This window comes from Gallus gallus, chromosome 4, assembly GCF_016699485.2.
Source record: "Gallus gallus isolate bGalGal1 chromosome 4, bGalGal1.mat.broiler.GRCg7b, whole genome shotgun sequence".
NCBI classification, from domain to species: Eukaryota; Metazoa; Chordata; class Aves; order Galliformes; family Phasianidae; genus Gallus; species Gallus gallus.
The window spans coordinates 4,486,937-4,497,488 of NC_052535.1; the positions used below are offsets into that span (position 1 = coordinate 4,486,937).

Genomic DNA, 10,552 nt, shown 5'->3' on the forward strand with positions numbered 1-10,552 from the left:
ATTAATGCCCCAGGTTGTGATTTTGGGAACTGGCAGAGTACTGGATCCTCTCCTTGGTGTGGTTTTGGGAAATGACAACAGGACAAGGCGGGTATTCTGGGTCCCAGTTGCATGTGGGGGGAATGGATGGGTGGATGAAGGAGAAGGGGAGTCTTGTCAGGTCTGTAAGGGGATCCCTTCAGCTGCAAAGCTGAACCATTTTTAACCAGGACTCATAGCATTGGTAAAGGCTATCAGAAAACAAACACGAATCCCTATGTATCAGGTGGCAGCTAGCCACAGTCAGGCTGGGGTTTCCCTTGATTTCCAAGATGCCATCAGATCTCCCCAGCTGCCTACAGCATTTCAAACGTGCTCCTGGCTGCCTAAGGGCAAAGCTCGATTTCCTGCAGAAATCTTGCCTCTTTAGGAAAACATTTCCAGTGCTTGTGCCTGTCTTTGGCCCTCAAGTGGTAAATCCCAGACAAATAAAACTGTATTCAAAGCAATAAATTCAGTGCCTTTCCTCTGAGGCTTTATTTTCTCATTTAGTGACCCCTTGTTCCCCATGTCTTTGACACTTCTCCGATGTGCATTAAGCAAATATGCAATCATCCTTTCACTCTCTATCTTTGCTTTCATTATGATTTTTTACACTTCATTACATTTCCCTCTATAATTGCAACTCTTTATTGTACCAAAGTTTTATGGCTCTTTCCTCTCTTCTCTCACTTCTCGTGTTTCTTTGTTATTCACGTTAGCTTTTCTTGACACTGTGTTCCTAGTACATTTTCTAGATGTCAAGCAAACTCTTAGGCCTAAACTCATTTATCTTTGAACACTTTCCATTTCCACTTCAGTGCCCTACCCCAATGAATTCCATCCAGAACTTCCTTTTCTTCTAAAATTGGCTGTGCTGCTTTTATTCAGTGTTCTTCCCTTTTTAGGCCTAATTATAAATCCAATTGTTAGCCCCTGAATGCTTCCACGAGCTCCATTCATTTTCAAGCGCGGTTCTGCCATAACTGCCAGGGGAAGTTGCGTGACTGCCCTTTCAAAATCCTAAGATGATCCATAGGAGAAAGAGAGATGTTATTTCTAACTTAAATTAAGCCCTCGCAAAAGATTGGGCTGTCTGTCCCCAAGGCCTGGCTGCCTGTCCCCAGATTTAGTTGCCCTAAGAAAGAGAAGGATGCTCAGCACTGCGGTTGATCCCAGCCCTATTGCAGTTGAGTGCAGGGAACTGGTTGAAATCCCACTGCTCCTGCCAAAGAGGCTCAAAGTGGCACATGGCTCATTCTCCCAAGCACACAAACCACTGCTTTCCTTCAGAATTTGGTACCAGCTGCTTGAATAACCAAGTGTTAACTCAGCCTGGGTGTTGCTGAGCTGTTGGTTGAAATTCAGCTTGGTGGCCTGGTCATGTGGGCTGTATGGGGAATCCTTCTAAATGACGTGATGGATTTGGGATTTGTTCCTGAGATACATCTGGCAGTATTCGCCTTTCCAGTTCAGGTGTTCAGGAGGTTTAGGTAGCTTTCTCTGGGCTGAATATTCTCAAAAAGGGAACAATCAGAGCTGGGAGCGTGGTATGAAACAGAGAACAGGAACATGATGTTCTTCTTGTGCAAACATTAGCAGGATTTGCTGAGCTCTCAAAGAAGCAAAGCAGCTTTCCTGTTTCTCCTCCAGAATTGCCCTTGGAGGGACGTGATGACAAAGAGAATTGCTCTTGTCCACTTATTTACTGATTTAACCTGATTTCTTCCTGTTCTTGGAGTGTCTGAAAAAAGCATGAGTAATGTGATGACAAAGTTCATCCTTTGCTCTGAGTCGAGTAGAATGTCATTGACTGCACACACCTGGGGCACCATCATCCCCAGCCAGCATGGGGCTGCCCTGTTCTGCTCTCCAGGCTTGCAAAAGCTCCCTGCTCTGACTCCTTGTGACCTTTCAGACCACTGCTCAAGCAAAGTCAGCAACCCTAAATGATAAAGGGTGCTGGTACTTCAGGAATGTGAGCGATAGCAGCGCACCCTGAGGTGCATCGATACGTGTGGTTGTGCACGTTGCACCAGGCACATATAGAATCATAGAAGGTTGGGTTGGAAGGGACCTTAAAGCCCAACCAGCCCCAACCCCTGCCATGGGCTGGTTGCCCCTCACCAGAGCAGGCTGCCCAGGGCCCATCCATGGCCTTGGGCGCCTCCAGGGATGGGGCACCCCACAGCTTCTCTGGGCAGATCCACACTATCACTGAACACTGGTAATTTCAAGTCCTGTCCCTGCCATGGGACTGCTGCTGTGATTGTAAGCAAATAAACTCAAAAGCGTTGCAAGGTTTTGGCAATTTTAAATGAGCTTTCTTAAGTGAAGCTACTTGAAATGGTGGGATCTGTTATGAATTTATTGGTTTTGGTGTGGTAGCCATCTCCAGTGGGTGTAGGGAAATGTTGGGGGTGTTTTAGCTTCCACTTGAAATGCTTATCCCAGTTTGCAATACCTTTTTCTTTTTCTTTTGTTTTTTTGGAATCTTTAGCATATTCCTACGTGTGGGCAGGGTGTTTTGTCTCCTTTTAAAATATCTGGCAGATAGGGATAGGGAGATGTCTTAAAAAGGTTCTCTGTATCAGATCAGTCAAAAGAGATGACGTGAAAAAAAATCAGCTATCATGTAATGTATCATGAAAATAATCTCATGATTTTGCTAAGTATCTACAGTCAGCTGTATATGCTGGATGACTATGACTGGATTATTATAGTCTGTCATTTCAGTATGAATTCAGACAATATTTTAAGTGGGTATTATTTAATAGGCTGGAAGAAGCCTTTGGAGCTGTTATTATCTCTCATGTAAATGTGTGTTAAAGCAAGTTAAAGGAGTATCATCTTGCTATGGACCACGTGGCTCCTATGGAATGGCTGAGGGATTGGTACCAAATCAGAGCTCCACCCTGGGGGATAGGGATGCTGTCACTGGGAGGTGTGTGGACCCCCTAGTTGGTGAGCAGGGAACATGGGTTTGAAGGGCTGCAGCTGTGCTTGGTAGGATGAAGTTCAACATGAGACTTGGACTTCAGAGACGTTTTCACCCAGACTTCATGGGTTGAATTGACCAATCACTTCATTGCAGCCACAGCTGACAGCCACAGTCAGCAAGTGGGGATGGAACCCCACTTGGCACACAAAGCTGCTTAGTGGGGATGCTGCCATAAGAAACACCGGTGGGAACACAGGGTGTTCTGAACGTGGTCTTGAAATCACCATAAGAGTAAGTTGCAACCGGTTGGTTTTCCATCCCTGCCCCAGCACCTCACTGCAGCTGCCTCCTGATATTGTGGGTTTTTTTTTTATTCAGCTCAATAAAAATCTGTGATTCATTAAGTGCTTGTCATGTTTTGATACGTGGATCAGGAACTGATCAATAGCCAGCCAAATTTAATAAAAAGGAGCTCCATTCTTGGGAAATGAGCTTGTTACCATGCCAACTATCGATCTCTCCTGACAAGCTGCTGTAAGTTGCAAAATGGGGTCCTGATGGGTTGGTTGGTGTCCTTGCTGCCTGCCAGCCTCTACTGCAGCCTCTTTATTTAAAAGACTTTGGAGACAACCTTATTTTAAAATGCTACATCTATGTAACTCTTTGGCAGAGGTTCTAGATTGCCTGGAGCTAGCAGAAATCATCCAAAGGCTGTGCTTTTCTTACTGGCTATAAGGTGGTAGCATTACAATGCAGAAGGAGCAAAGCTCTGGATGTGCACCCACTCTGATATGAGTGATGCTCTGAAACATTTGGGAGATTGAGTTCTGTCAAACACAAATAACATATCCCCAGAGTTTTGATCTGTCCGACCCATTTGCAGTGTTCCTAGATTTTTAATTGCACTTTATTCTCCTTTTATTTCTCAGAAAGAAGGTGGACGTGGCTGTCTGCTGCCAGTTCAACAGCGGCCCACATCCTCCTCCAGGTCTGTGGCTGAAGGCCAGGGATGGAGGTTTTAAGACTGGATGGTGAATGGCATGTTGGTTGCCAAGAGTTTGTAGGCAGTGGAAATCCAACTCCGTGCTCTGTACAGTCCCTGAGACTCCCCTAGAAGAGGTTATCCAGTAAAAGTGAAACAAAGGCAGAATTTGATAGGAAGTGATATAAAGATCTCACTGAAAGTCACTCGGGGAGAGAGTATAGTGTAATTCATGGCTTTACCAGATTAAGTACCGTAAAACTTATCTTGATCTGATGTTGAAATTAGCTCTGCTTTGAGTGGGGTGGGACTCAAGACCTCCAGAGATTACTTCTGACTGATGTTTTTCCATGATTTCATCTCAGCAATGTGATGTGAGGTCTGACACAGAAATGAGCATAGAACCTGCATTCCTGGGTGTTCCGACCTGCAGGGTGACCTGCACCAAACACCAAATACTGCTGAGAAGTACTGGTGTATTTGAGATGCCGGAGCAGCCCCAGTCCCTTGGCTCTGTGAAATAGAGATTCTTGAGCAGTGCTGTTTGCTGGAGTTACGGCACTGCCTCCCCTGCTTTCTCTTACTGTATCCCTCCTCTGTGGGCTGAGCTCATCCCAAATGCCCCATGTGAGATCCCTTCTTTCAAAGGCTACTGAAAATCAGCAGCCATTGCCACAGAGATAGTTAACATGAGCCCTTCCATGGAAAGGTCCTTTTGATATATGATAAAGTGGGGTGAAATTCTTCAGCAAGGTATGAGGACCGGTGTGACAGAGTGTGCTGAGCAGGGATGGAGTGCAGCACCTCTTGCATTTAAATGTATTGTAGAATCACAGAATCATTAAGATTGGAAAAGAGCTCTAAGTCCATCTAGTCCCACCATCAACCCATCACCACCATGTGCCAAATGGAGTCTAAAACAGAGCTCATCCTAAAATCCAGTGGATGTTGTTATGGAGAATGCCAGTGCAGAGCCCTGCAGGATTCTCATGCACTAACGGCTGCACATTGTGTTTGCCGTTGCAGTTTGCATTGCAGCACGGCGCTGGTGGAGAAGTAAGACAGCCACATTCCAGCACCACTGCAATGACAAACAAGAGAGGGAGACCCTCTGAACCCCATGGGAGGATAAGGATGGTGGCACTTAGCAGGAGCAGAATCGCAGCCCCTGGGCATGCAACCCTTGCCCTGCTTAGCCTGACCCCCACACCTGGAACAGCAGACAGCACAGCAGTCCAACAGGTTTGGGTGATAACTGACCTGGAAAACACCTCTTGCTTAGGAGCTCCCCAGCGTTATCCCTGCAGGCAGCTGCCCTCATCCAGCATCGCTGCAGAGCAGTGCGAGGGGAATGGCACGGAGCGCAGCGCTGCCAGCAGCTGTGTGTCCCCATCCTCAGCTGTATGCTCCCCAAGGAGCCCTCGTGGCAGCTTGTAAGGTTCATCGTCAGCCTCACATCGCATCGTGCTTTGGCTGAAAGTTGAGCTGACTGTGTGCTGTCTCTGTAGGCTCCTGGTGTGCCTCCCCTCCCCGAGCACACAGCGATGTCTTACGGACAGGACGCGTGTGCTTTGGCTGTATGAAATCGTAACGTTCTTTCTATAGGAGAAAATATTTAATTTTGCTCTAAATTCCACTATAACCAAACTGATCTTCATTTATATCCTGGATAATAAATCACAGCAACGTGAAGTCTCGTGCACAGAACTGAAGTGGTTTCTTAAAGCAAATTTGGCAGGAAATAAGTCATCATCTTGCAAAGCTGGTTCACTCTCATACACAGCGCTCCCTGAGCTCTCTGCTCTGAGCTCCGAGCAGGCACGAAAAGTCATCATCTTGAAAAATGGGGAGAGATCTCTGAGTCGTAGCAAAGCCCTGTGAGAGACACCACATGATGCTGCTATCAAAACAACACAGAACTTGGTCAGAGAATCACCCCATGAGTCCTCCCCGACTCCTGGGCTTGCAGTGCACGGGTACTCAGATATCACAAGGGCCATTAGTTTGGCTCCTTAGAAAAATAAGGTCGTGCTGCTCTCACATCTTCCCTCTGTGCTTTCCCTCTTTCTTCTTTCCTCCTCAGCTAATGTTGGGATTTTTTTTGTCGGCTTTTTTTTTTTGGCCTTTCTTTCTAGTTTCCATTTCTATCGTGCAAACATGCCGCGGCGAAGCGATGTAAGCAATGCATAATATATTTGCAGTAATGTATGATTCATTTACCAGCTTTCATAATTAATGCGGATGTGTTTTACATACACAGAACTTCCTGCCTGCATTTTATGATGTGAACACTCTTCAAAATCTAATAAAATGTAAGCCATTAAAAACAATGGTACTTTTCCTGTTACGAGATTTGTGTGCAGCTTTGCAGCAGGCGCTCGGTGTGAGCTGGTACTCCAAGCACTGATTTTTTGCTGCTCCTAATTCCATGGGTAGAAACGATCCGTGTTATTCCAATGATACCACCGTGGCTGTGGGTATCCTCCTGCTTTCATACCTTGAAAACTTTCCAACCCAAATACTTATTCTATCCGCTGTCTGGAGGTCAGCAACCCAGATGAAATTATGCTGAATTTGTGAAAAAGAAACTTGCAAAGGCTGTACAGCAGCATCTGTAAAATATCAGTTGAGTAACGCCAGGGTTTCCACCTCCAAGAATCCTTGTCCTTGCTTGGGGCACACACAGCTCTGGGCCCCAGCACCTTTTTGCAGTGGTATTTCTGTGTCTATTTCCCATCAGTATCAATGCCAGGCAGGGGCTGCTGAAGAGCTCAGGCCATGCACTTTATCTACACATTATTCTCTTCCTCGGGCAAAACTGGAAACCCAAAACTATTCCGCACCTCATATTGAAGCTGAGTTACCCACCGAGCTTTGTTCCTTTATGCAGATAGGTTTGGGAGCTCTTCGTTTCCTATGGTCACACTATGCATGCGTGGAAAATTAATGCCAACGACAAAACCTCTGCAAGGACGTCAGCACCCACCTGGGGAGCACTGTAGTGAGGCTGTGGATGTCAGCAGGTGAGGAGCATCATTGGCTGCAAGGAGTTAAACTTGTGTTCTCTGGGGTGGGTTTGAAACACAGAGCTGTTGGGTGTATCTCATGTTGTCTGGTTCAGGGATGGGTATTTTTTTCCCTTGCCACTGAGGAGGCTTATTGTAGTGTTGAGTTCTGTGCGCTTCTTTGATATTTAAGGCTAGAGATCATGCTGTATATTTCCCAGATGGTGGATTTGGTTTGTGTGCTTATTTCTGCCTTTGCTCTTTCTTTTTTAACAGTTGTTAAATTCATTATTTAGAGGGGAAACCCATATAAATGTGTATCTGTGCTAAGGTTCAAGAAAGGCAGCAAGCAGGGGAGGATGAAGCAGCAGTGCTGTGCTGAAACATACATTTGATGACTGTTTTTAGTGCATCTCATTAGTATCAGAGACCTAGCAGTGACTTCTACCTGCTGCAGGTGATGCTGAGGCTTTCTGTGCAGCTGTACCTATTTCAGTGCCAACCCTGCAGCTGCTTCTACCACAATGCCCCTTCTCCTTAAGCCCAGAAAGTCACGGAGCTGCTCCCCTGGGCTGCCCCAAAAAAGCCCCGACAGTGGCAGTATTGGTAACAAGGTGACAGGGACTGCCAAATGGCCGGATTCAGGCTGGGGTGGGGGGCAGGAGGGGGCTTAGGCTGGGTGTATGGGGGGGCTGCCACGGGCCTCCTGTCTCCTAAATGGATGAGAGGACCACGTGCCTACGCAGGTCCCTCTTGTCTCTGAAACTGATGTCCAGCCCGGGGGGGGGGGGGGGGTCTCTGCCCCTCCAGCTATCTCTGCACAATGAAGTCCTCTATTTTTCGCCCATACGGCACCGACTCCAGGTCTGCCCCATGTCACCTGGGTGGAAGGAAGGGCAGAAAGCTCCTTTGGGGGTGGAACAGCCCGGCTCTGCTCAGGGGTAGCACAACGCGGGGGGGCACCGCGTGGTCAATACTATTCTCCCCAAAAGCGTTTTGCGGGGAAGGAAGGATAAATGGAGCAAGAGCTCCAGTTTTATTTCGCCCTCCGAGCAGCTCCGGCTCCGGGTGCCGCTGGGATGGGCTGCGCCCCGGCCCCACGGGGGCGCGCCTTGCGCTGGGGGGCTCGGGGGCGCGCAGGGCTCCCCGCGGGCGCGGCGCGGGTGCCCGAGGAGCTCTGCTTGCGGGACAGATGGGGAAGGCACGGGTGGTTCCGGCACCCACAGTGCTTGGGGTTTGTAGGATAAACCATATCTGTGTAAATATAACGTTCCCCCTGCACTAGGAAGCCACCGCTTCGTTTGCACCTTTCGTTTTCGACGTTTCAGGGCGAGCTGCAATACCACAGCCCGCGCGTTAAACGGGAAATGAAACAGAAATGGAAATGAACGCCCGCATCTGTCCCGTTTTTAAGGTAAAGGCAGAAATCACCTCGTGTCTCCCAGTCCGGCCACGTTCACCCAAGGAAGGTGGGGAGAAGTCAATGTCCAGGGAAAATGTGCAACCATCATCTGCAAACGAAGAGTGGGAAATCCTACGGGATACGGTGATGGAGCAAAAGGGGGGGATGGAAAACATCTGTACGTCGGTTGAGCATCGGGAGCCTTTGTGCCCGAGTCGTTTTGGAAGGCGGAGGGGCATCGGGACTTCCCGTCCCTCCCTGTGCCCTTCCTGTGTTGCGCAGCGGTCACAGAGAAGGACGCACCGGGGAGCGCTGGGCACAGCCGTGTCCCCGAAATTTGCACCTGCAAAGAGGGAGCGAGCCAGGCGAGGGGAATGTGCGACGGGATGGAGAAATATCGAATGTTTCTGGCCGTGTGCGTTGCCAGAGGTTTGCACATTTTGTCTGAAAACACCCAGAGTTAGAGGCGGAGGGAAGGGAGGGGGGATTTTAATAAAAACCATTTGCCACTTGTCTTCAATTAGAGTCCAGACATCGAGCAATAAGGAAAAAACCTTTTCTAAAATATATATATATATTATTATTATTATTATCTCGCTAGCAGTCGGGCTGAAGAGGTAAAGGCGGTTCGCACGCAACGATTTCAGGGCAAGGAGTTAAAACGAGCGAGCGAATTCAGGCGTCGTTGTCGCCGTTCGTGCCGGCTCCTCCTGCCCCGGCAGCTCCCCGCCTCGCCCCGGCACACGCCGCGGAGCTTCGCACCGCTTCCCCGCACGGGAAGGGCTCCTCCGCCCGCGGACGGACCCCCGACGGCAGCCCCGGGGGCGCGGCCGCGAGCCGGGAAGCGGCGAAGCCGCACCGGAGCGGAGCGCCCTCGGCTTTCTGCTGCCGTCGGGGCAGCCCTCTCCGCTACGGGCGGTCGCGGAGTCGCCCGTCACCGCGTCCCAGGCAGGTGATGGGCACCTCGGGATGTGACAACACCCCCCCGATATTCCCCTGCATCGAAGTGTCCGTGACAAATAGAGGCAACGCGAGGAAGGAAAGGGGGAGGAGGGAGAGAAAGGCGCGCACACAATAGCCAGGCAAATTGTTAGCGACTCCGGCGTTCGGGGGAAGCCGGTCCTGGAACTGCGCTCTCATCAGTCACCGCTCCTGAAGTGATAGTAAAAATGCATCTAAACACGCTGCGGTGTGATGTATAAAAGCACAGCGGGATGAGCTGCTTTCCAAAAAGGGACTTGGTGATTGGATATGCCCTGGCATGATTGACAAGAGCTTAGTTTGGTAAAGAGAAGACACGCAAGCTTTCACAGCGGGATTTCTTTTCTAAAATATATCACACTAGCCTTTGAAAAGCGCCGCACACTATAAGGGAAATAAGGTTGCTTTATAGTGCGCTGACATTTCTTTAAAACACAACTAAGATCAAAAAAAGAAATAAAATGTGTTCCAAACACAATGTTTTAATTAGTTTATTCTGTGCGTTTGCTTTTATCTGGTGTATATATCACGGATCCCCACCCTTTAATTAAAACAACTGGCTGCCTATACAACAGCGGAGACAAACGCTTAACTTTCTCCTTTGTACCTACAAGCAAACGCAATTTACTGCAGCTCTCAGAAGAGTTTTTAAAATAAACGTGGTCGCCTCGAATGCTGTCGGGGAACGGGCGAAGGCAGCTGGAAATGGCCGTTTCCTGGCTCGGAAAAGTCGGGGGGAGGCGGACCCCGTGGGCAGCACTGTCCGGCCCGGCCCGACCCCCGCGAGGGGCAAAGAGCTGAGGGAGCCGCGGGCGGAGAGGGACGCGGGGGCTTTCGGGTTGCTGGGCTGCTTTTGGGGTTTGGTTTTGTTTCTCTCTCTCTCTTTCTCTCTTTTTTTCCCCTTTTCTTTTTTCTTTTTTTTTTTCTTTTTTTCTTTTTTCTTTTTTTCCTTTCTTCTCTCTCTCTTTTTTTTTTTCTTTTTCTGGTCTTCTTTTTTTCCCTCCTCTCCGTGCTGCCCCCATTGAGGCCAAGCTTGGCGTCCCGCGTTAAGGAGCTGAAGCACTTCCCTAAGACGACCCCCCCCCGCCGGCCCGCTGCCGGCCCGGCTTCTCGTAGCGGACCTGGCGAGGGGAATAAAAACCTTTTAGGAATCATCGACTCCTTCGCCCCGTGGCAATCGCACGGTCTCTGGGGCGGTTCACGGTGCGGGGGGGGCCTGTCTC

General features: G+C 49.0%; 1 non-coding gene across 1 annotated transcript in view; it reads left to right on the plus strand.

The window, feature by feature from the left end:
- Positions 1-9,888, plus strand: part of LOC121110713 — a 57,627-nt gene extending 47,739 nt beyond the window's left edge. Inside the window, exons 2-3 of the transcript XR_005859780.1 lie at positions 6,832-6,964; positions 8,275-9,888. This is a non-coding gene — a transcript (uncharacterized LOC121110713). The remainder of the gene's footprint in view (positions 1-6,831; positions 6,965-8,274) is intronic.
- Positions 9,889-10,552: the final 664 nt, after the last annotated feature.